Source organism: Paroedura picta, chromosome 15 (assembly GCF_049243985.1).
Source record: "Paroedura picta isolate Pp20150507F chromosome 15, Ppicta_v3.0, whole genome shotgun sequence".
Taxonomy (NCBI): domain Eukaryota; kingdom Metazoa; phylum Chordata; class Lepidosauria; order Squamata; family Gekkonidae; genus Paroedura; species Paroedura picta.
Window position 1 is genome coordinate 18,157,867 of NC_135383.1, and position 23,570 is coordinate 18,181,436.

The window sequence follows — 23,570 nt, forward strand, 5'->3', positions numbered from 1 at the left end:
CGAAGCTGCACTGCGCAAGCGCCCTTCCCCAGGCACACTAAACTTTAACTCCCAGCGTACCTCTGAAGTACAACCTCTGTCACTTCGCTGATAGGAATTATGGGGATTGTAGTAGTTTTTAAGAGGAGAAAGGCTATGTCCTTGACCTGCGCGAGGAGGCCCCCTGCTGGACCTCTTAGGATCCGTTGCCGGCGCGAGAATTTGCGAAGGACCAGCCGGGAGCATCTTTGGAAGATACAGGTAAGGAGGCTGCAGGTGAGGCTGGGAAAAGGGAAGGTAGTGAAAGAGGCCTCTGCCAGGATTTTGGCCTTGGAAAAAGGAACAATTTAATGGGATTACCACTGTATGTAGATAAGAGATGGTTTGTGTGGTTGCCAACTGACCGGAAAGGAGGGGGCTGGATTGCTCTTGTGCTTTTTAAGAGACAACTTGGTGTTCAGAAGTTGGCAACTAGTGGTCTTGTTAATGCCTCCACATCTAATAAAAGACAATGGACATGATGATGGTTTTGCAGCATGGGGCAAGAGACTGGATACATTTTAAGACAAAGGAGGTAGGGCTTTCCTTCTTATAAATAAATAAATAATAATAATAGTAATAATAACAACAACAATAATAATAATGTTCTGAAGGGATTTACCATGCTTGTCTGTTAGCAAAAATGACAGAAAAACCCTGTTTTGATTCAAACAAATGTTTATCACACTACAATGTGCCGTTAGGCTTTGTGGTGTCATGGATCTCTATCACATGAATGGTCTTCCAACAGCACATTAGCTTCGCTCTTTTTCTGGAATCTAGTGATTTTAGAAAGGGAGAGATTAATCTTCCCCTTTTGGGTACAATAATTTGCAGCTGCTGCAATTTCTTTTTCTACACCATTATGAAAGGTACAGGAATCCTTCTGCTTTCTATTATTATTATTATTATTTATTTATTTATTTATTTATTTATTTATTATTATAATTATTATAGTACTAATGTGCAGGCAGTTGAAGCTCTTCGTTATATACCTCTTATGGCTGATCACTGTGCTTTGCAAAACTTCACCATCTGATTTCTGTACATCATTTCTGTACATTAAGGTGCACTTAGGGACCCAAGGTCAGGCCTCGCTGTTCTTATCTGGGCTATTGGCTATCCTGGTCTGGTGCCAGGATCTGACTGATGCCAGAGTCTCACTTTCAAATGTTGTGTTTTCATATTGTAAGTATCCCTGAGGGATTCGGTTCAGACATTCAAAGGCTTACAGCAGGCTTTTTCAAGCAGGGTTTTGTGAGACCATGGGGTTTTGCTGATTGGATGGGAATTCATTAATTTTTATTTTTTTATTGTTTAAAAATATTGTTATATGGCTATATATGATGATGCCAACCCACCCACCCCTCCCAAAATGGCCAATGAGAGACCTGGAGGGGGTGGGGAGAGACCCTGTACATACAGATTCATGCTGGCTGAGGCTCATTGCACATGGCAGTGACTGGAGTCCAGAGAAGAAGGTACTCTCATTTTAAATTAACTATGTGTGGTGGGGGAGCACCATGAAGTGGCATAGGCCTACCCTGGCCCTGTTTCTGCAGGCTCCTACTGCAAGACTCCTTTAGTGAATAACTGGTAGTCAACCCAAAGGGCAAGCATGGTTCTGTTCACAAATCATCTGAAAATATTCCTGTAAAGTCACTTCTTGTGTTGTGGGAGTGGCCTGGTGATGTCACATCCAGTGGGAGTGATGTCTGTTCTGGTGAGGTGTGACTTTTAAGGGCGTGACAGGAAGGTGTGGCCTGCAGACATCCCTTCTGGAGTTTCTTAAAGCCTGAAGAATGCTTCGGGAGTTTCTTAATGGTAAAAACATTAAGAAAAGCTGGTTTACAGAACTGTGTAAGCCTTTCTAAGTTTGTTGGAGCAAGGGTTCAAATAGAGATAGCGATGGTGGGACACGTGCTTTTAAAATAAAATACATTGAAGGCTGGAAAGGAATGTTCCCCTGGGGCCAGACTATATCAAAGCTCTGCTTGTTGTTGTTTTTTACTTCAGTGGGATATGGGGTATGTGTTAGTGACACCTGATTTTGCAACCCTGGAGTGCATAGCTCAGTGCTGTGGCAGTGTGGATGATGGCCTTACGGAATGCAGAAAATTGCTTTGATTCTGCACAACTCTGAGCATTGTTAGGAGGTTAACGGTCCTTTTGGGGATCCGCAGAATCAACCAGGAGGCTTTCTCTTGTCTCTAGTTGTGATAACCCAGTGAGTGCTACCCAGTGGCTGAATCATGCATGTTGCATGCTGGTTATGAGAAAAAGCTGTGACTGTAGGAGTCCTACAATCCAATGTATCCTTAGCTATAAAGTCACTAGGGAGACTTTAGCAAGCCACTTCCTCTCCGCAGCAATAATAGTAAAGCACCATTGTTGTATATATTGCTAAGATCAGGTATGTGAAGGATTGTGAATCAAGGAAAGTGTTCCATTAAAAAACACAGTGATAGGTATACCTTCCAGGTGCCAAAATCCAAGTACCCAGCTTGCCCGTATGCCTGGCGGTGGAACCCCAGGTTGCAAAAGCTACCAGGCATGACCAAATGCCTGCCATTCAAACCTCAGTTCTGCAGAAAGGGCACCTTGGCTTCCAAACCAGGGAAGGTTTTGCAAGGCGTTGAGGAACAGCCTGCCCTTAACGCCCCTGCTTGCACAGTAAGTGAACTTGCATTCTGGTCTGCTGGGAGGCTGACACGATCCTGCCCACCTATCTCTCCTGCGCCAAGGAATGTTTTCCTCATTAGACATCGATTGCCATGGCAACTGCTGCAACAGATCCCTCGCTGGCAGATTAAATGTTGGCCTTCCCCGGGTGAATTTCATCGCATGCACGGCGCTATGGAGGAGATAATGGGTTTTTAATTTTTATTAAAGTGCCTGCAAATGCTGTCAAAGGAGACGTGATCGAACGCCTGGTGGGAGAAAACCAGATGACCATCAGAGCAGGTTTGAGAGAAGGTGCATTATCTGCGGCTAGCAGGTGTGACGTGAGGAGGACACATAGATGGAATAGTGAAGCGCTTGCATTGCATGCTGCACGTCTCATGCTCAATCCCCAATAACTCTGGCTAAAGGAGCTTTGCCTGGAGGACTGAGAAAGCTCCTCCTCTGCTCCAGAGAGCTGCTGCTGGGCTAAATGGACCAGTGGGCTGACTCAGCTTCAGACAGCTTTGTCCATTGTAAGGGAGGTGGGCCCACAGTGCTTGGATCACATCCACAGGAAACGGTTGCAGGGAACTCCATGGGAGCTGATATCCAAAGCTACTGTCCACTGCAGTGAGTGCAGAATGCAACACAAGGCTGCAGATGGACACACAAGGACCCATGAAGGAGCCATTTCCTCCAGGTGAACTGAACTTGATTACTTGGACATCAGGTGTAATCCCAGGAGATCTCCAGCCACCCCCTGGAGGATGGTAATCCTACAGACTGTGTGGTTTAAGAGTCATTTAAATAAACAGAGACCACCATGGCCGCAATATGAAACCCACCTCCCCTTCCCAGGAACTACGGCTCCCCAGCTCCACTGTAGGGGCAAGCCTGCCCACCAGGCTCCATTGGCCCTGAGGGCCAAGCCAGATCCCACCCACCCCCATTTCCCCACCTCCAGGGGATTTACTCGTGCTCCTCTTTTCTGCCCCCATCGGTTTTGCTTTGGCTGAAAGGAAAAGGCTCCAGGACGTTTCTGAATGCTGCTCAGGCTTGGCTGGGATGCGGAGATGATACGGCTTGAATGCAGACCTCGTTTGCTGCAATTCTTGGAGGGCCACTCAGGGCAGATCACTGGAGATACCCTCCGTCTCCCCCGCCCCTGCATTTCCAATCTGTAAAGCTGGATTTTTCCGAATTAAAATTGGAGGCATATTCTCCCCCCACCCCCACCCTAGCCGCCCACCCTTCTCACCATGTATCTGAAGAGTTTTTTTCCCTGGAATGTGAAGTACAAAAATTGCCTCCCTTCAGCTTGTCCGCGTGCAGGGTTGTCTCGGTTATACCTCCAGGTTAGGAAGAAGGTGAATCTGGCACATGGCCCCCTGGGCAGGGATGTGCTGGGTAGAGATCTCTGTGGTGTCTTGGGGGTGCATTGCGAGTGATCTGATGCTTCAGTCCCCCAGTACTGAATGTATACAAATGCCAAGAGCCTCATGCAGAGATGCAAGGGGCAGCTTCCTCTCAGGTGGCACATTTGGGACTCATGGGCGTTCCCCGCTGTCTTCCTCACAACTACTAGCATGCTAGTGTGCCCCGATTTTGGTTTCGGTTAGAGTGCCTGCGTGTGAGTGAAAATATTCATCTCGCCAACGGGGCAGAGTTGGGCGTCCTGATAAATAACAATCTCTTCCCGCCATAGTTTCCTCTGTTTGTTCGCTCCTTGCAAGCAGGCAGTGCCTGCGTTTTCTTGAAATCCTGTACATGCCTCTGGTGTGACACCATCCAGACATCTGTCCAAGAAATCCTGCCCACTCCCTTGGGCCCTCGAATTCTGTATTCACATGGCCCGGTATCTCCCCCAGCCCCTTGATCATTTCTCCTGTCTCACAGCTGCCTCGGCTTCCCAATCCCAGCAGAAATCCCCCTGCGTTGGAAATTCTAATTCTAGGGGGCATCAGCAGTTTGGACTCCAGAAAACCCGCTGACAACTCAGATGTTTTAGCCAGATGCGGACGGAGAAGCACGGTCAGATTCTGCTCACAGAAGCAGCCGCTGGGCTAAGCACACGCTGGTTTCCTTCTGTCACTCGTTCTGTCTGGCACTTCCTCCCTTTTCCTTCAGAACCTCAAGGGGGTTGGTAGCATGTGGCCAAAGCGCAGCAAAACGTGACATCAGGAGTACTCAAAGCCACGCTGGGTTTGGGATGGGGAATTGGCCTGGTTGCCCTCACTGAGCAAATCGGAGTTCGATCTGGCTCATTTTTGGGCATCTGCACTGGGACCCAGCAGCAAGGGGCTTGGCTGGAGCTTCAGGAGATTGCTCAGATTACCACAGGCTGAGGAAGATAATGCCCAGACCTGGGCCTGCAATGCCAGTCCTGAGCATGAGGGCCTGGCTCCAACAGATATGGAGCTCCTCCTGCTACATCCAGTTTGTGTCACTCCTGTCTCTTTCCGCGTCTTCTGTCCAGAGGAAGATGGATTAAGATTGCCACATTTCCTAGACAGCATTGCAGTGCATAGCGGCTGAGAAACTCTTCCGCTGTTGGTTTTCTTCTCTTTTAGGCCGCAAAAGCCCACTGCAGGTGCACATGGGCAGGAAAGCTGGTGGAGAACTTTGTGGGCTAGGGATGTTTCGCAGCTGCATTCACGCTGGTCCTTGCAGCACAGCATGGCAAGAAGCTGCTTTGGGTGCAAGGCCGTGGCATCTTCTTCTCAGGAAGCTTGAGCGTGTCCCAGGTGGTCTTGATGCCAGATCTTCCTTTAGGTCAGACAAATGAACAGGATTCTTTCCATGGCTTCTCTTCAGTTCCACGGCAGCAGCCAAAGGGACTTGGCTTTGTTTATCTACCGTTGAAATGGGCGTTACGGGTCACTGTCTGGGCTTCGGTGTAATTATAGTCCTGTCTCTGGCTCAATGAACCGTTGTGGTTTCTCTTCCAGCGCTTCTGCTCCTTGCGGTTTATAGTGTTGAGGAATTGGGTAGGCACAGGCTATTTTGACCCCTTCACTTCTGCTGCAGCCCAGTTTCGGTTCCAGTGATTCCGGGACATATGGGTGGGGGGTAGGGAGGGTGGCTGCTCTCCACGCTTTGTCTAGAGACCCTCAGCAGAGCCAGAACTGCAACACCAGTGAGAAGGGACTAGTAGAAGTCATGTATATGCCTGCGGCACCCAATTGCAGGGCAGTGCAGCCCACCTGCCAAGAGCTCAAAGCTCCGCCTCCATGGTTGGGGAATTCTGCTGCAAAAAAAGAAAGAAGCCTTTCAAAGAAAGAAGGCCTGTTTTCCTTCTGCTCCAAAGATGTGGTTGAAAGCATGCAGCATCTCCCCAGTGGAGACCTAGAAGGAAGCTCTGCATGCACAGTTCAGCTTCTCAGAACCAGGAGGGCAAAAGCTGTGGAAGCTGCACCTGCTGTGTACCTGAACTGGGTGAGAGCCAGTTTGGTGTAGTGGTTAGGAGTGCGGATTTCTAATCTGGCAAGCCGGGTTCGATTCTGCACTCCCCCACATGCAACCAGCTGGGCGACCTTGGGCTCGCCACAGCACTGATAAAGCAGTTCTGACCGAGAGGAATCTCAGGGCTCTCTCAGCCTCACAGGGTGTCTGTTGTGGGGAGAGGAACGGGAAGGCGATTGTAAGCTGCTTTGAGACTTCTTCAGGTAGAGAAAAGCGGCATCTAAGAACCAACTCTTCCTCTTCTACTTCTGATACCCCTTGAACTCCATGCTAGGAGGGATATAACTCCCAGAGCCTCCCATGGAGCAGGCAAAATGCGCTGCTCCATTGAGCAGCCAAGGACAGAAGCCAGAGCACCAAGGTTTTACAGCTGGCCAGGCTGGCATGCAGTTGGCACGCTTCTTGCCAATCGCAAGAGTCAACACCGCACACGTTGCTATTGCTCTTTTGCAGATGGCCTGAGCTGACACAGCTTCAAGCGGCTCACTACATTAGGCCTCGACCTCTGAGGTTCCAGGTTCAAATTTTGTGACATCTCATTCTTGCATGGCAAAAAATTCCAGGGATGCTAATTTATTACAGTATGTCTCTCTGGAGATATTTGCTCTGCTGTTAGTTGGCTATGCAGGACTTGAGCATCCACTACCTCCCATATAGTCTAGCCCAGGGGTAGTCAACCTGTGGTCCTCCAGATGTTCATGGACTACAATTCCCATGATCCCCTGCCAGAAAATGCTGGCACGAGCTCATGGGAATTGTAGTCCATGAACATCTGGAGGACCACAGGTTGACTACCCTCGGGCTAGCCCACCATGTGAGATCCTCATTCCACTCCTAGCTCTCTAGCTGAGCTGGCTGGCAACCAGAGACTGTTTTTTTTCAGTAGTAAAGGTAAAGGTATTCCCTTTGCAAGCACCGAGTCATGTCTGACCCTTGGGGTGACGCCCTCCAGCGTTTTCATGGCAGACTCAATACGGGGTGGTTTGCCAGTGCCTTCCCCAGTCATTAACGTTTACCGTTCTTTACCCAGGCTTTTCAGCAAAGTGTTTCATCTTTAAAAGCAGTTTTTTTTAGCCTGCAGGATGGAGTTTTTAAATATCATTTCGCGTAGTTGAATGTGGTTCTTACGGCTTGTTTTAAATACTGATCACAATATGGGAGTTGTTTTTATGATTTTATTCTTTTTTTAGTTTGCGAGTCTCATTAGGAGGTGACATACAAATTTTATGATTAAATATAACTGCTTTTCTGTACTATAGAGCTGGTAGGAGCTTCTTTTTCGTACCCTGCATTTTACTGTCTGAAAGAGTTTTAGAGTGGCTTACTATTGCCTACCCTTCTTCTCCCTACATGTGGGGGGAGTGCGGATTCAAACTTGGCTTACCAGATTAGAAGTCCGCACTCCTAAACACTACACCAAATATCTGTGATAGCCCCCCTCTTAAATCTGAGGCTAAGAGACAGTGTAAAGTCCTTTACTTCCAGCAACAACCCTGACAGACTGACTGGACCAGAAAACATCCATGTTACAGCAGGAATTTGAAACTGGGTATCTCAGATTCTAATCTGAAACACTAACCCAGGCTTTCTGAACCAGGGTTTCCTGAAACCCTGGGGTTTCCTGAATGGGTGGAGAATAATTTTTAATATATATATATATATATATTTAATTTATTAAACATTTATCAGGTGATGTGACCATATATGGTCATGTCAACCCTCCCAAAATGGCCAATGGAGGAGGTGGGAAGAGGAGAGACCCTGAGTGGGCCCGTACTCAGCCATGCTCCCTAACCATATTCTGCATGATCGCACCACTTCTGGGTTTTTTTCAAAGCCTAAAGAATGTTTCAGGGATTTTCCAACAATAGAAAAGTTGAGAAAGGCTGCACTCACCAGTGCCCCCTGCTGGCTGTGGTATGAACCTCTTGTGGTTCCATCCCTGTTCATTTAACCCTGCCCATTTTGGAATGCCTCTTTCCCATCTTTGGCTGTATTTCTATTTGAAAGAAACAGATACGATCAATAAAGGTGCTTCAGAGCACACACAGACTACCTTTGTCTCAACCACTGCCGAACAGCAGCCTTTGGCTCTAGTTGCTCCGTGGATGTGGGGATGCACTCTGTGCATGCTCAGAAGCGTGTTTACTGATAGCAGGGCATCGGCCCACTGCAGATTGTCAAGGTTCAACATAAACCTGAGTCTCAGCACTCGTTAAAGTCCTCCCCGCATTGATGTTATCCAAGGAAAACCAAGGCTCATTTCCTTGAAATTTTGGGGCAATTCTGCTTTGCTATACAGGCTAGCAGTCTGAAAAAGACCTCTGTGTAATGTGTGTTCCTGCACACTATATTTATTCTTTGGCAACTCCCCAGAATGTGTGGGCAACATTTCTGTCAATCTTTTACCATTTAACTATTTTAATAGGCATGCTGCCGTCTTTCCTACCGCCTTTCCCCCAGAGCTAATTGTCCAACTGGTCAGAGCTGATGCCAGTCCTCCTATGCAAGTGCGGATTTCTAATCTGGTGAGCCGGGTTCGATTCTGCACTCTCCCACATGCAACCAGCTGGGTGACCTTGGGCTCCCCACAGCACTGATAAAACTGTTCTGACTGAGCAGTGATATCAGGGCTCTCTCAGCCCCACAGGGCGTCTGTTGTGGGGAGAGGAAATGGAAGGCGACTGTAAGCCGCTTTGAGCCTCCTTCAGGTCGGGAAAAGCAGCATATAAGAACCAACTCTTCTTCTTCTTCTACAGAGTCAGGAAGGCTTGGACAGAGAACATCCTCCTACTCTCTGCTCTGCAGCTATCCCCTGGATGTGTAGAATGCTACTCTCAGGGCATCTTCCTTCCTTCTGCCTTTTGACACCTTCTCTCCCCACTCTGCCAGGGTTCTCCATCTTGGCACTGTGACAAGCAGGACACAGATCCCTGCATCTCCCTCCATCCTAGTTAGACTAGATTAGAAGCCTGGCTCTTCACTATTCAGTCCAGAATGGATTGCCATATCATCAAGGGTCCGCATGAGGTTGAAAAGATAAAAAGAATCTGTGTTTGTTATTTTGATTCTTAGCAGCATCCTCACGCTGCAGGGCCTCTGCTGGCTCTAAGCCTCGAGCACACCGCTAACACACCGGAATTAATAATGTTCTAACAGTTGTGAGGATAAGATGCAGGAGAGGAGAACCATATAAGCCACTTTGAACCTCTATGTGGGGGAGGGAATGAGGTAGACATATCTAAATAGGATAAATATATATTTTTAATTTTCATATGATAAAACATATGGGGGAAAAAACCCCGAGGAAGCGGTGCAATTTTTAGAGATGGTTCTCTTTTTTTTTTCCATACGTTTGTTTCTCAATAACTTCTGCCCTATTTTCCCCTCGTCTATTTTCTTCCCCCCACCCCTTGCCAAGTGCTCTCTTCCTCTTTGGAGAGTTTAAAATTCCAACGTGGAAAATGATTCTGCTTCCAAAAATACCACGCATCATGTTCTATTTGGAAATACAAACTGGAAGCCAAGAGTTTGCTGCTGTTAAGTTCTTAGCTGATCCCTTCAGCTTGACAATTGATTTTTCTTGGCTCTCTCAGCTGGAAGTGGCAGGAGTAGTTTTCTGTTTCCCCTTCCACACACACACACACACACACACACACACACACACACTCATTGTTGTTGTTTTTAAATGAAAGATGTAGCCAGTTTGGTGTAGTGGTTAGTACGGACTTCTAATCTGGCATGCCAGGTTCGATTCTGCACTCCCCCACATGCAGCCAGCTGGGCAACCTTGGGCTTGCCATGGCACTGATAAAGCTGTTCTGACCGAGCAGTGATATCAGGGCTCTCTCAGCCTCACCCACCTCACAGGGTGTCTATTGTGGGGAGAAATGTGCCTACAGCTGCCCCGAAAGAGGTCGCCCTTGGTCCTCTAGGGCCTGCAAGGTAAAGAGAAGGTACCCCCTAAATAAGACACATGCTGCAACAGGGGAAGCTGTAAGGAGGATGCAGAATTATTTGATTCCTCATAATGGGGGAAGATCCAGGAATTATGCAAAATACTAAGGTTCCACTACCACCACCCATTACTGGAAATCTCTTTGTTCTTATAAGATTTCACCAGAAGTCCATATCAGACATATATATGCAGCCAAAGAAACTAAGCATGGTTGACCCTGGCTAATATTTGGATGGGGAACCTCCAAAATTTGAATGGAGTTCCTTAAACACTAGGGGTCATGACGCAGAGGTAGAAAATGTCTGTCTGGCAGTCCTCGGATCTCAGAAGCTAAGCAGGGCTGACCCTGGCTCGTGTTTGGATGGGAGTTCCTCCAAGGATTTGGGTGGGAGTTCCTCCAAGGAACATTGGGGGTCATGATGTGGAGGCAGGCAATGGCCAACCACCTCCGAACATCCCTTACCTGGCTGCCGAACAATCCTTGAAACGCCTTGCTACACCATACACATGCCATTCAATAAATAAATAAATAAAGTTCTCAAATTTGAGCCAAACTGAGGACCCCATTTTATCCCCCCCCAAAAAAAACCCCAAACAAAACCAACAACCAAGCCCTCATGGGTCCTTCCAATAAGGCCTTCACCTTATTCCTTGCTGACATTATTCCTCACCTTATTCCACACCTGACAGTCTCTTTAGAAAGCGTGCATAACCATTCATGTGTGTCCAGAAGGTTCTTTCCTCTCCTGAGCTCTCAAAACAGTTCAGGGAGATCCTTATCAGTGACTTTAAAAGCAAGTTAAAGAATAATCTACTGTCTTTATGTGGCCTACACAGTTACGAATTAGGGGTATGGATAACTGATTTTAGAGGGCTACCACCCGGAAGGCCCTGACTCAGATTCCATCTAACCCCTTTGGACGGGACTTTGTGCAGGAGATGGCAAGACCTTTAGCTACTGGTCAACTCTTTCTCCATTGAGGCCAGTCAAGAAGTGGTGGGAAGGAGGTCTGGAAGACTCTCCTACAAACAGAGAATGGCCAGCCTCACAAAAACCTGAACTTTCACAGCTGGCTACTATTGTTGATGGATCTTTGTGATGAAATCCTTTGCAATGGAAAATAAAGGGGGAAATCAGTTCAGTTTTATAGTTCTAAGCCAAGATGACGACTGCATGACGACTGTACCTCCCTGGTGATCCTTGGCCAGTCAGAATTCTTCCTGGATCTCTACAACCCGTGTGTTTTCTGGCCAGGTGCCCTGAGGTGGATATAGATGGAATGGAGCTTCCATTCTTCAAAAGAAGGGGGCTGCTGATTCCACCCCTTCCGAGAACTCTGGGAGGGCTCCAATTTTGCGTTCCCCAGGCGGGCATGATTGGGGCTCACCCTCTGTCCTCACAAAAGGTTTGAGAGCCTCTGGGGTACCCTCGTGGGCCGCCGTTTGAGAAATGCTTGAGCATGATTAACTTTTGGGACTCACTGCCACTGGATGTCTTGATGCAGCATAGGTGTCTTCAAGATCAGAGTTCTATCAGTAACCATTAGTCATGATGGCTAAATGGACCTTCCATGCTCAGGGGCACTATACCTCTGAATTTCAGTTGGTCAGGGAGGTTCTGGCCTCTGTGTCCCTATGTATGGGTTTTCCGGGGAATCTAGCTGTCCAGCTTGAGGAACAGGATGCTGGACTAGATGGACCCCTTAGCAGGAGGCTGGGATGGTCTTCATGGTACTTGGCCAATCAAGAGGAGGGCAAGCAGGTCTGCGTGGCAGTGCCAGCCTGGCAACTGCTCCTGGCAAAGGGCATCGGGTGTTGTTTAGCAGTTGTACTGCTCTGGGACTGCCCGACGCTTGGCTAGGGAGAGTCCGGAAGGGATGCTGTGCTTTTTTTGGGTAAAGGACTGGCCCGTATAATTGCGCACAGCTGTCTGTGGTCTTTTTTAGCAGGGCTGAGACAAACTTGGAATGGGTGGGAGAAAGAGAAGCACAGCAAGTGAAGGGCCACCTTCTCTGGAAGAATATGGGAGAGCTGGCATGTGGAAGGATTGGGGGGGTAAGAAATAAAGATGGCAGGGAGGTAGTGGTGCCAAGTGGCCTGGAGAAAAAAAATGTCTTGTCCCTTTAATAGAGGCTTAATGAGCTGTTATTTACCATGGGAATTATTTACCTGCATGCCATGAACCACTGCAAGGGCCTATTTCTGCACATTCTGCCTCTCTTAAAGCCCTTTCTTGTGAGACCTTCCTGATGCATCCAATTGGCATCATTCATTCATTCATTCATTCATTCATTCATTCATTCATTCATTCATTCATTGCATTTCTATGCCGCCCTCCCCTGAGGCTCAGGGCGGTTTACATAAAACATAGGAATAATACGGTGTAATACAGCGACCATAACAATGGGAATTGGGAGCATCATTGGGAGCCATCACCCTAAGGCGGCCTTTTTCAACCTGTTGACTGGAGAGGAACTCCTGAAACATTTCTCAGGGACCTCGGAAGTGGTACGGTGCCCCTTCAGAGAAGTGAAAGCGGAAGTTAAGAGGCAGGAGCCAGCCTGTCAGTCGATCATATTTTTCCATTGTGGAAAAAGAGACTAGGCCTGCAGGGGAAGTGGGCTCCAGAGTGAAGTCAGCGGCCATCCGGACTTCTGGGAAAGGCTGCGTGACCTCTGAGGAGCTCTCGCGGAACCCCAGGAGTCCCTGGAACCCTGATAGGGAATCCCTGCCTTAAAATTATCCCATCTCTCCAGCCTCAGGCCCTGGGCTGTGCTGCTGCTGAAACGTTTGTGGAGTCCCTTTCCTGATGGCCGGAGTCAGGGGTAGTCAACCTGTTGTCCTCCAGATGTCCATGGACTACAATTCCCATGAGTCCCTGCCAGCAAAGCCCTGGCCAGAGTGATGCAGCAAAGGGCCTCTGATGTGAACCCGTTGGCAAGGCCAGGCCCAAAGCAGGCCTGGCATATTCCAAGGTTCCTCCAGTCTATTAAGGCTGGGTAGGGCTTGCCCTTCCCTAGGGCTGCCATGGTCCCCATTCCCCCCACACACACACACACACCTGCCCCTGGAAGATTGGTGGGGGATGAGTGGAGGAAAACTGCTGGAGATTTGGGGTGGAGTCTGGGGAGGACTGGCCCCCCAGTGGTGTGCCATGCCATAGAGCAGGGGTAGTCAAACTGCGGCCCTCCAGATGTCCGTGGACTACAATTCCCATGAGCCCCTGCCAGCTGGCAGGGGCTCATGGGAATTGTAGTCCACGGACATCTGGAGGGCCGCAGTTTGACTACCCCTGAGCCCACTGGCTAAAGCAGCCAGGTTCTCCAGGGGAACTGATTTCTGCAGGTGAGCAATAATTCTGGGTGATCCAGCTGGCTGCCCTGGCTTTGAGGCATGCACACCGGGCGCTTCTTGGGATCCTTGCCATGCCCCTGCAGGGGCACACTGATTTCCTCTGTGACCGGGTTTAAATCGGTCTTGTGTCTTTGCAGCAGGCAATCGCATTTTGAAAAGCGGGGGGAAAAAGGGAATATGCTTAGCTTTCCAACCCTCAAAAGAGGACAGTTTAATCCCAAAGGGGAGGGAGGCACAAACAAGAGCCCACGGCCTCGCCAAAGAAGCCATCTCGCCCCCCATACCGTGCTAGGGGCGGGGGCGGCGGCGGCGGGGCGCCCCTTCTGCTTTGGCGAGGCGCGTGGCCGCGGCTGTCTGCTGCAGGCCGAGTCGTCCCCCCCTTCTCCCCCCCCCGGCTTCTCATCGCGGGGGCGCGCTCGTGCTTCCGTCGGCGGCTCCTTTCTCCAGGCAGCCCGGCAGCCGCGGCGATGTGGCTCCGCTCCTGCCCGGGAAGCCCCAGCGCCGGCCGCTCCCTGGCCGGCCGGCACATGCTGCCGGGGACTGGCGGGAGACGCAGCTCCTGTTGAAGGCAGAGCGAGCGAGAGGGCGGCAGCGCCAGCCGGGCAAGTGAGTGTCGCTGCGGGCCGAGGCCGGGAGAGGCGAGGCGGGCGCGCGTTGGGGAGGGTGGCGGGCCGAGGGACATTCTCGCAGCTGTAGGACCTGCGGCAAGATGCGTGTTGTCGATTCAGACGTGCAGGCAGCCTTGCTTTGGATTACTGCCCTGCCAGCGCCGTCTTTCACGATCAGCCTCCCGCAAAGGGCGCAAAGCCCCGAGGGAGCCCGTCTGCCTGGCAGAAACTGGAATCTGGAATTTGCCTTCCCTCCCTCTGGCCCTGGTGCTCCCGGGTCCGGTGGAGCAGACAGGTGTCAGCTGGAGACAAGGACACGCGGCTTGCACAATGGGGCGGGGGGGGCGGCTGTGATGGTCCCCCCCTCCTCCGCAGAGTTTCCCTAGCGACAGGAAAGGGTTGTGTTTCTCTCCCCCTTTTTCTCTGTGCCCGTCTTCCCCATCTTGGCTGTCAGAACCTCATACAGTCTCCTGGCCCGCCATGCTAGAGGCATGGAGGCAGAGGCTCTTTCCTCTTCCTTGTCCTTCAGCTCCTGGTGCTTGGGGATACACTGCTCCTGGATGTGGAGGTTCCATTTCGTGCGTCCCTTGTGGCTTGGTGTGTCCTGTGATTCGGGTTGGTTTATCTCAGCATCGCTCTGCCATGGCATGACTAGAATGGGAAATGAGAGGCACGGGAGGCACGAAAACGGCTTCAGTGCCAGCGAAAACAAGCCGCTCACCTGCTTGCAAAAGGCGGCTCCAGGCTCTGCAGGGATTCTCCAGTGAAACAGTTTGGCAGGAGGCTGGGATGGTCTTCGTGGCACTTGGCCAATCAAGAGGAGGCTACTGAAGGTTGGTTAGCAGCCACGGCAGCCAAATAGACTGCTCCTGGACATGGCAGTTCTACCTCTGGGGTCAAGCAGGGGAAGGCTGCTGCCCGCAGGAGAAACCAAAAATGCCTTTTAAGGATCTTGACGTGATCCGAGATGACGCTTCTTGCATTCTTATGTAACTTAGAGAGAAGTCCCTTTCCCTTCCCTCCGTCTCCTCACCTCCCCACTTTTTTTTTCTTTTTTTGCATGCTTCTTCCAGCCTTGAATTTCCATAGTGCATCCCCTGTGTGGAATGTCATCTCAGGACATAGCAGGGTTGGCAGAAAGAGAATTTTCCAAAGGGGTGAGGTAGGAAACGGATGCAATGAAAGGTGTAAAGAGACTGGGGGGGGGGGCACAGTATGAAGCAGAGGTTTTTCAGAAGTGGGGTAATGCTGGAGAGAAAGGAGAATCCTAAATCAAAGGCAAGTGTTGAGTTCAAATCACGGCGTGGGGTTCAGCCCTTGCATGCATGTGGGGCTGTTTTGGCACATGAAGCTTGGAGCCTATTCTCCCACAACGTTGGCCAATGTTCCCCAACCCCACAGTTTGTTTTCCTTGATTTCTTAAAAAGCAGCTCCCTCCAGTTGCTGCGTGGCTACAGAGAACTCGATCTGGATCTGCAGAACCCAAACACAAGTTCTTAAGAACCGAAATGCGTTGCTTGGCTCAGAGGGGTTCTTCCACACACCACCAATATGATGGTGGCTTCATGCAGAGTTGGCCTGATTATCTTTTCCTTGGCAAAACACAGCCAAGAGCCTGTTGCCCTGTGCTTTGGCAGAAAAGCTGGGCATCAGGAAGGAATGCTTCTAGCGTTACCAACTCAGAGTTGGGAAATAGCTGGAGACTTTGGGGGTGGAGCCAGAGGAGGGAAGGGTTTCGGGAGGCAGGGATTTACAGTTGCCAGCTTGGGGTTAACTTTGGAGGTGGAGCTAGGAATGGGTGAGATTTGGAGCAGGGAGGAGCCTCCGTGGGCTATAATGCTATGGAGACCACCTTTGAAAGTAGCCACTTTCTCCAGGGAAACTGATCTCAGCTGCCTGGAGGTGAGCTGTAAAACCAGAGGATCCCCACGTCCCACCTGGGGACAACCTCCCTTGCCCCAGTTAGTCAGTGTACACTTCTTTGAACACTGCTGCTATTGCTCTGGCCCAGTCTAGAAGGATTGAGTACAGTTATCTGGGGCAGCAACCTTGTCATCCTAAAATTATTTCCAGACTTCTTTTAAAGGAAGGAAATGCTAGTCGGTAGCAAGTTCCAGACATTGCTGAGAAAATGACTGTAGCATCTTTCAGGAGGGGCGGTGGGATCCAAAACTCCATATCTGAGGACCAGATGTTGAAATTTAGGCTCATATTCCTTCCCGCAAGATGTCTGCATTTAATTTGGCAGATGTGCAACAGAGAACTCTATGGTAAGGTATTTGACCACTCTCTGGAATGTGGCTTGGCTTGCTGGCGTGAGGTTCTCAAAATTCACTCATTCTTTAAGTATTTAATGACTGGGGAAGGCACTGGCAAACCACCCCCTATTGAGTCTGCCATGAAAACGCTGGAGGGTGTCACCCCAAGGGTCAGACATGACTCGGTGCTTGCACAGGGGATACCTTTACCTTTACCCACATAAAAGAGCAAGACAAAGGGAGGAGTCTTGACACTGGCTGGAGTCTGCAGAGAGGCAATAACATGCTTCCCCCTTCCTCATTGAACCCTGCCTCTTTAGTGCTACCCATGTCCACTTATTCAGATATCAAACTGGCCTCAACCAGGACCAGGGCCTTTTCAGCCTTGGCCCCGGCCTGGTGGAACGCTCCCTCTGGGGAGATCAGGACCCTGCAAGGCCTTGGACATTTCCATTTCCATCTATGAGGTGGAGCTGTTTTGCCAGGCCTACGGTTGAAGCCTTGGCCTCCCTGTTCAAAACACCAGCCAAATTTTCATCAGAATCTGAAATCTAGACCTACATCAACCCTCCTGCCATAAGAAGATGGTGATTATGGAATTAATTAAGGGATCAGTTATGAATTTTAATTTTATAATGTTGAATTATTTTATTGTTTTAATAGTGTTGTTGCCCACCCTGAGCCTCTCCCTCACTGCCCCCCGTTTAATGCAGCAGTGATCAGACATTATTTATTAAAATAGTATGCCTTTCCCTTTTGCCTCCAAGGCAGCTTGCTGTTCCAAGCTAAAAATCACATATGATACATTAACACCCTCTCCCCAAGGAAGCGCCTACATCTTAGGCCCCAATAGAAGCCCTCCTGAATAAAATGACCTCTGGAAAACTTCTGGCCATGGTGCCCTCCATTGGAGCCACTAGAGAGAAAGAACAGGTTCTAACGCACACCAAGAGGACCACCTGGAATGGGGGAACAACTCAAAGATGGGAATGAGAAGACACAAGTTGGCTTAAGGGCATGCATGGGGAGACACTGCCTTAAGATACTGAGGTTGCCATCTCCAGGTTGGGAAATACCTGGAGGTTTTAGGGGTGGAGCCTGGGGGAGGGTGGGGATTGGGGGTGAGAGGGACATCAGTGAGGCATAATGCTACATAGTCTACCCTCTGATCCTGCCATTTTCCCTGGGGATCTCTGTCACCTGGAGATTGGTTGTAGTTCAGGCCCTACCTGGAGGCTGGCAGCCTTAGTCATGAAAGGTATAAGCAGCATCTTGAGTTAAACCTGGAACCAAACTGGCAGCCCATGTCACTGTTTTGAAGTAAGCAAGCTTGAAGCTCATCTGGGAGAAAGTCAGCTGGCTGGTGAAGGCTGAAGCAACTCCCCCCCCCTCCACTCAAGGGGTGGCCTCGGTTTGCATGTCCCCTCTCTTACAGGCTTGGCCAGCGAGCTCTAGATACTGGGCCTTTTTGGTGGTGGCGCACACAAGTATAGAAGCCCACTTGGAGATGAATTTTAGGCACCAAGTGAAGATGTCTTTATTCTTCTCCGGCCTTTTAGATCTTCCTTCCCTGTGAAATGTCATTCATTGCTTCATAACATTCTGCTGTTTTTACCTCTAGTTCTTTCGAAGGGGGCTTCCCTACTTTTATGGGGGCTGTTCTAGAATTTTGAGGGTTTCCTCCTCAATCTGCACCTGAGGCTGTTCTTACATTTCTGTTGCAATTGTGCTTCTCTCTCTCTCTCTCTCTCTCTCTCTCTCTCTCTCTCTCTCTCTCTCTCTCTCTCTCTCTCTCTCTCTCTCTCTTAATCCTTCTTTGTCAGGCATGTCTAGAACTCTTATCGTTGCAGCCCACCTTGCAGGCAAAAGCGGGGGAGAAATATTTTCAGTTAATAAACCGCCCCCGTAGGGTCGAGGCCACAGCCCCAAAGTCATGCTGGGCTCCCTCATGACCATTTCTATGGCAAAGCATATATGCAAAATTTAGCCATTAGCCCCTCTGCCTGTCTGGGGGACTTGGACGCTTTCCGGGGAGGGCTGGGTTCAGAAATACCTGGAGGTTTGAGCACACAGCCTGGAAGAGCAGGGGGGACCTTGGTAGGGGCCATGCCATGGTAGGCCAGGCAGCCCACCGTCCAGAGCAGCCATTTTCTCCAGTACGAGGGAGAAATATGTTTTAAATATGTAAATAATTGATGTTATTTGGAGATCCGTTATAATTTCAGGAGCCTCCGGTCTTAGAGGCTGGCAACCCTGTTTCCAAGTCTCGGTCCAGTGTGCTCTGCACTGGAGCAGGGAGGCGTTCTCTCATAATATCTTGCATTTTCACATCTTTCCAGTGTTCATGGGTTTCTCTGCCTTTTGTCTTCGTTGGCATTGACAATGCATGCAGGTCGTTCTGCTTGGCTTTCTCCACGGCCTCCCGGCTCTGGTGCCATGTCTGTTGTTATAGCACAGAACTTTGCCTCTCTGTCCGGGTCCCTTAAGGATCATCACAGGAGGGCTTATTGCTCCTGGCCCCTCTACCTCGCCTGCTCAGGAAACCCTCTTTTCTGCTGCCTGTCGCCTCTGCTGATTGCTTATCGATTCTCCTTCCACGTCGGCTGGGCCTGTTTTATTAACACTAAGAGCGTATTATGAACAGGGAGCCCCCGAGGAGTTGCGCTGCCTTGCTTTCCCTTCGTTGAATTTGCACATTGCTCCGTGCACGTTGCAGGCTGCTGCTCTGTGCTCCTCTTTGAGCTCCGCACATGGATGTTATGGGCACTGTCCCTTGCATGAAAGGATGACACAAGAGAATAACAACAGCAGGTAGGTCCTGGGGGGGTATGGTTGCCAGCCCTAGGTTGGGAAATGCCTGGAGACTTTGGGAGTGGAGCCAGGAGTGGGGCAGGGCGGGATCTCAGTGGAGCATAATGCTATGAAGTTCACCCTCCAAAGCGGCCATGTTCTCTAAGGCAGCGGTCCCCAACCTTTTCCAGGTTGAGGACCGCTTTCAGGGGTGGGGGAGGGCCAGCGGCCCAGGTGCTGCGCATGCGCGGCAACGCTGCGCAAATGCACATGCACAGAGTTGCCGCGCATGCACGTTTGCACCCTGTCGGCGGGCGCAAACACGCATGCGTGGCAGCTCCATGCAAACGCACATGAGCAGAGCTGCTGCACATGTGCATTTGTGTCCGCCGGGGCGCAAATGTGCATGCACAGCAGCTCCGTGCATGCAGGTTTGCGTCTGCCGGCATGCCACTTTGGCGGCCCCTTCGCTTGCGGCCTGGCAAGCTTCTCGCTGTGGGGGGGGGGAGAGGCAGGCGCAGCTGCTGCTGCCCTGTACTGAGGCCTTTGCGGCTCGGTTGGGGACCACTGCTCTAAGGGAACTGTTTTTTTAATATGTGGAGATGAGCTATAATTCCAAGGGACCGGCTTCCCTATGGAGGGGGACTTCTGGATAGCTTGTGTTGTCAGCCTCCAGATAATTACTCCTGGAATTATCCTTAATCACCAAATCACTCAATCTTCACCTCCATATCTCCGGGAATTTCCCAACCTGGTACTGGCATAGGGATGCCAGTTCCCAGATGGGGTCGAAATTATAGCTCATCTTGAGACTAAAGATCTCAGCTGCTCTGGAGGAACTGGCTTCTTTAGAGGGTAGACTCCGTAGCATTATACTCCTCTGAGGTTTCTTCCCACCCCAAATCCCCCCTTCTCTACCGCCAAAGTCTCCAGGTGTTTCCCAGCCCAGAGCTGGCAATCCTAAACTGACAACAAAGCACCTCCAGCCTTGGACACCTAGCTGCCTTAAAGACCTTCTGGAAATGTTTATCATGAAGACTAGAGCACAGCTTTCCTTTCTGGCCTTACCTCCATTCTAGATACTCAGACTACGGTGTCTCAAGGACTGGGTCAGGGTGACTGCCTATATGTATTGCTGCTCCTCTTGGTCTGCTGACCCGCTTTGCTCTCCTTCCGCCTGTCAGCAGAGCTTCGATCTGCAGAGAGAGCAGAGCACCAGACTACTTAAAATAATAAAATTGTTTTTATTCGGAAGGGAAACAACTGTGCATAGAAAGAGTAGAGAAGAGACCTAACTATCTAGCTAGCTGTTGTCTGCAGCCATTCTTCTGTTTGACTGCTGTCCTGGAAGCAAGCAGGGAAGAAGCACACTGAAAAAGTAGGAAGCCCACTGTTGGGTCAATCAGGACACTGGAGGAGATAATTTGAAGATCACCAGGAATTTATACCTAGGCTAAATATACCTATCCTCTATTGCCCCCTGCAGGACACCCTTTGTATTCTGCTCAATTATGCACACTGCAGATCTTGCGTATTCCAATTCCTCCTGGGTTGGGGCTTCACTTCTATCTGGGTGGCTTTCCACAAGCATCCCATTTCTACTGGTCCCACTCCCCATTCCCTTTCCAGTGCTCCAACTCATCTGGGGATGCTCCTGGCCAATGATACAAGGGCCTCAGTTTATTACCATCCAGTCTCTGGCATTTGCTTGCTGTCTGATCTCTGATGGGAAACAATGAACAAGGAGAACATGGTGGACAAATCAAATATGATACATTGGGATAACCTACTCTGTGTCTAATCAAAGATAAAGGCACTTTAGAAGTCCAAGTTCGACCTGTGGGATCTTTACATATTCTTGACTTTTTGCAACTTCAAGCAGGTCAGGGAGATAAGTCCAGTTTATGGGCCCTACCAGAATATAATTCGTGCCATAGCAGTGCTATACAAATTGTTTGTTTATTTTTATATAGTAGAACCAATTTGAGACTGTGTACAGCTTTTTTGAGCTGCAAGAACTCGTGATTAGTTGTATTTGGTAAGTTAAGAAATGAATGCTGTCCCTTATATTTATTTTTAATTTTTGTAATTAATAGTCATAAACATGTTTGTTGCCTTTGTGTATTTTTCATAGCTATGACCACTGAGGAAGTTCTGTATAAAACCGAGAATATTGGATGTCTGTTCTGTGAAATCTGGAGTTTTTTTAGCCATCTGTTCTATGAAAACCAAGTGTTCTGATATTAAAGAATCTCACACAGACGACTTCAGACTTCTAAAGCAACTTTATCTCTGAGTATTCATGGACCGGGTCTCCCAATGTATTGATTTTGGTTCTTGATTATAATATCGTTGTATTTTACACATCCTAGCCAGGATCATAGAATCACAGAACCATAGAGTTTGAAGGGACTATACAGGCCATCTCAATGCAGTATCAGCCTCGGGCATCCCGGAAAAGTCTCTGTCCAGCTGTTGCTTGATGACTACCAGTGAGAGGGAGCTGACCACCTCTTTAGGTAGCCCATTCCATTGCTGAACAACCCTATGAAATTTTTTTCTTGCTATATTGTCGGTACGGTTCTATGCATACTTTCATTACTGTGGGTCCTATCCTCTGCTGCCAAGTGGAACGGCTTCCTGCCCTTGAAAGATGCTACTCTCCCCCTGGTAATAGGCATTGAGAGGTACAGTGCCTCTGAACATGGAGGTTCCATTCCTGCTATCATGGCTAGTAGCTATTGATAAGCCTGTCCTATGTGAATATGTCTCGGCTTCCTGTTTTGCTCTGGCACCTTTGCAGAAACGGAGGCACTAGTAAAGGTGTTTGATCTGCTTTAACTTTCATGGCTTCCCTGTGAAGAATTCTGGAGGCTGTAGTTCAGGGCATATGAGATGGTGGCAAAGGCGGATAAACGTGCATTTTATGCTGCCACCATCGCGTCCTCAAGCTCACGCCCAGCACAATTGTTTAGGGTAGTTCGATCGCTTACCATCCTCAAGGCAGGGAACCTAAATATTAATCAATTGGAATTCAGCTGTGAGGCATTGGCGAGTTATTTTGCGGATAAGGCCTTGCTGCTCCATTGCAACGTTCCCTCCACGCTTGATACAGTAAGGGAACTGGAGGTCCTTCTCAGGAGGACACATTTGAGGGCTTCAGGTGGCTTTCATTACCCAAAGTGGACAAGTTGTGGGGTCAGTGAGGGCAACCAGCTGTCCTCTAGATCAGGGGTAGTCAACCTGTGGTCCTCTAGATGTTCATGGACTACAATTCCCATGAGCCCCTGCCAGAAAATGCTGGCAGGGGCTCATGGGAATTGTAGTCCATGAACATCTGAAGGACCACAGGCTGACTACCCCTGATCTAGATCCCTGTCCTTCCTGGTTACTCTAATTGGGTGACACAGGAGAGGAGGTCCTCTCTGGGAAATTATCAACCTCTCTCTTACTTCAGGGGAGTTCCCGGAGATCCTTAAATAGGTGGTGTCTTCCTCTCTCCCAAAGAAAAACCTTGCTTGATCCCTAGGACCTGGCCGGTTACCGTCCCGTTTTGCATTTGGCAGTTCTGGGGAAGGTGATCGAAAGGGCCGGAGTGCAGAGTCTGGGTGCCCAGGCCCAGGGATGGGTCTAGCAACTTTGCAGCTCTAGAAGTTATGGGCCATTATTGACTCAAGTTTCCATCTGCATTTCCTTGCTAACTTGCGGTTAGGAAAACACACGTTATGGGGTTGACTTTGATGTTCTTGTGGGGGACAGCAAGATCCTCACTATATGTGGGTCAGTAGTGTCCATGAGTCGCTTAGGATCGCCACTGCCGTCCCTCCTCCCAGCCCTGGTCTGTGCCGTCCGTCTTTGCTTTGGTAATTGTAGTCCTGGGCCGTCAGCCTTGCTTGGCTTGCAAGAAGTGGAGTTGAGTCATAGGGAGGAGGAACCGCCGGGGCTGTGGTTTTGCAAGAGGGGGCCAGAATGTCTCTCAGACTTTCCTATCTCAGTTTGCGCTGCTCATTTGTGCTTCCGACGCCAACCGTCTGGTGGAGAAGCTCCCCTTATCTTGACCGATTGGTCTTAGAAGAACAGATTTTAGTCGCTTAAGCCCCTGCTGGGGTGGCACGGGGGACCTGGGTAGGATTTTCCGATACCCCCCTTTCCCTGAAATTCTGAGACATCCTCTTCTGTATTCCTGAACTGCTTCTGAATTCCCAACAGTGGTTTGTTTTTCTGAATGTTTCACTTGGACACTCAACTAGATTGAGGACATGAAAGAGTTACTTGCCCCCCGGAAGAGCAAACCCTCAGTGTTCTGTGCAGGTTGATGTCCTGAGCATGGGAGAAAGCAAGGCTAGGACAGAGACTCATGAAGAGTCACAGTGGACATCTTTGTGTTCTCCGTGGAGCCTGTGTATTGGGAGTCAGCTGACCGTGCCCAACAGGGAGACCCCACAGAATTGCCATCCC

At 49.5% G+C, this 23,570-nt stretch overlaps 1 protein-coding gene across 3 annotated transcripts in view; it reads left to right on the forward strand.

Annotated features, from left to right (window-relative positions):
- Positions 1–81: 81 nt before the first annotated feature.
- The window catches only part of SPECC1 (sperm antigen with calponin homology and coiled-coil domains 1), a 125,930-nt gene continuing 102,441 nt past the window's right edge, over positions 82–23,570 (forward strand). The window contains exon 1 of one of the 3 annotated variants that reach the window (XM_077311825.1): positions 82–240. The gene's annotated coding sequence lies outside the window, so the exon portion shown is untranslated. Of the gene's footprint in view, positions 241–13,867; positions 14,063–23,570 lie in introns of those variants that run through there. The other 2 variants (XM_077311827.1, XM_077311824.1) reach the window with 2 other exon arrangements.